Source organism: Mus caroli, unplaced genomic scaffold (assembly GCF_978045245.1).
Source record: "Mus caroli unplaced genomic scaffold, Mus_caroli_1 scaffold_20, whole genome shotgun sequence".
NCBI lineage: Eukaryota > Metazoa > Chordata > Mammalia > Rodentia > Muridae > Mus > Mus caroli.
The window spans coordinates 31089190-31091573 of record NW_028227275.1 but is presented as its reverse complement, the minus strand read 5'-3'; the positions used below and the strand labels follow the sequence as shown (position 1 = coordinate 31091573).

At 47.2% G+C, this 2384-nt stretch overlaps 1 pseudogene; it reads right to left on the bottom strand.

Annotated features, from left to right (window-relative positions):
• Window positions 1-417: 417 nt before the first annotated feature.
• LOC147000151 (uncharacterized) lies at window positions 418-1421 on the bottom strand (annotated as a pseudogene).
• Between the last annotated feature and the right edge of the window lie 963 nt (window positions 1422-2384).

The following is a 2384-nucleotide window of genomic DNA, read 5'->3' as shown; positions in this document are numbered from 1 at the left end:
AAATGTCCCCCTGATTCCCCTTTCTTGGAAAGTGCCTTCCAGGCCTTAATGGCAGCAGCTGAGATCGGAGAATATGCTCCCTAATTATAAGTTGTCTGATTGGCAGCATATTGTCCCTGTCCTGTCAATAGATCAAATGTCCAGTTTCTCTGATCTCCCTCCGCAATAGCATTAATCTTAGCTTGTGCTTGGGAGGCATCATACCATAAGGCTTTCCATTCCATATATTGACCCATGCTAGTGAGGGCTGCCTTTGTTGTGGTCTACCAGTCTCCTGGGGTCAAGGCTAAAGTTGCAAGTCTTTCAACTTGAGATACGGTAAAATTAGCACTGACCCCATAATTACATACAGACTCGGCAAGTTCCTTTATCTGAATGTACTCCACGGGCACATGTACGCGTCCCCCTTCAGCACCCTCAAAGACCGGAAATGCCTGATGTAGTTTTTTTTTGTTCCTCTCTAGAGAGGAAAGAGTCAGAATAGAAAATTTCCACATAAGGTGGAGGAGCACTAGGGCCAGAAAGCCGAGAGGCAGCCTGCCCTGTGCCCCCAGTGACCCTAAGTTTTTTCTCTGATCTCTTCGCTTGCCTTTCATCTGGATGATACCTTTCTTCCTCATAGCGAGCTGCCTCTTCCTCTAAATCCTCCTCCTCTGAGGGACTGAGTCCAGTATCTGAATCTGAGCTATCAAGTCCCAGAGCCTCAAGTTCTTTTACTGGGTAAAGGTTCTTTCCTTTTGGCGGTTTCTCCTTTTCTTTCATTTTCTCTCCCGGGGCATCCTTTCCCCTGTCTCTCACTTCCTCGGATCCAAGGCCCGTGGAAGGGCCTTTTTTCTTAGGTACACCCTTTTTCTTCATAGCTCCTACTCTCTCACCCCACTCTGTTTCTGACATGCTGTCCTGAACCTCCTCCAACACTCCCTGTCCTGCCTTCACTGATGGGCGGCGTCTCTCATCCTCTAGGCATGATTTTATGAGTTTCCAAAGCAGCATAGTCCCTGCCTTCAATTTCCCATGCTGTTGTTCTCTGACCAAATCCCCTCTTAACTTTTCCCATGAAGCAAGTGTCAGGGATCCGGAGCACGTGTACCATGGCGCTATGCGATCCACCTCCCTAACAAAGCAATCTAGAGTTTTTGCCGAGACTTTCAAGTCGCGTTGTTTTAAGAGAGACTGTAGCACCGTGACTACTGATTGTGAAGCCCCCATACTGCTCCTTTATCTACAGGAGAGGCTTATGTATCAGGTAGGCACCGTGGCTTATCTACGTCCATCTAACTGTGTCTGGCGGTGGTCGGTAATAAACACCACCCGTGGTGAGTGCACAACGAAACCAAAAGAAACAGGATGAGTGCTGCAAGAATAATCACAAAGGTTTCTACTGCCCCTTCCCAAGGAGGAGAAAGATCAAGACCAAACATACCTCTCAGAGCTTACCTTGTCCTGCAGTTCTGAATCCACCCCGCGACTGGGGGGGGGGGGTCTCCTCGGGGCCGGCGATGGTGAGGTGTTCCCAGGTTTCCAGTGCCGACTGTCCTGCGCTATCGTCTCGCCAGCAAGAACGCACACGGAACACAGGATCCTTCTGCAGCAAAGCTTTATTGCATCTTGGAGAGGAAGACCCCGAGCCCCAAAAAGGGGCTGCTTACATACACCTCAGTGCTGCGTGTCCACACCTGATTAGCTGCTCACCCATGACCTCATTTACACGCCCCGGTATAGGCAGTGACTTGGCGTGAACACACTCTTGCACATACGCATATTACTTGTTTACCAGTTAAGCACAGCGGAAGCCGGCGCCATCTTGTGATGGCGATTGTGAAATGATGGGGCGGCTTCCCACATTCTGTGGCTTAAAAACAAAAGGAGACCAAATCCTTTGAGTTAAAACACAGTGTACTTAAATAGGCAAATCATTCCAAGGCAACATCTCCAAACAAAAGCTTGGTGAGAGTTTATGCCATGACAGAAAACCACCCATGCTACCTGTGACTAATTGAAAGTCTCACCCAGGAAAAGACTTTCTGCCCAGGACACTCTGTCAATCAAAAGCAATGGCCGACCACATCATTACCAAGGCAGCCCAATTCTGCTGCTAACTGTTTTATTCTTTTGCTTCTGTTTACTATATATGTAATAAACCCATTGATTCCAAACACCACCACCAAAAGCATGACTGTAGTAGATCATTCTCAGTAGGGAACATAGAAGATGTCTAGAAATCGTCATCAAATTCAAGACTTCAAAGTTCATTGAAACTCTGATCCCATTCAAATGAAACTTGAACTCTTAAGGGATCCTCTCCAAAGTTCCAAGTTTTATCAACTCTCTGGCTCAAAATATAAGCAGAAACTTGGTTGTTTTTTGTTTTCTCAGCTGCCATG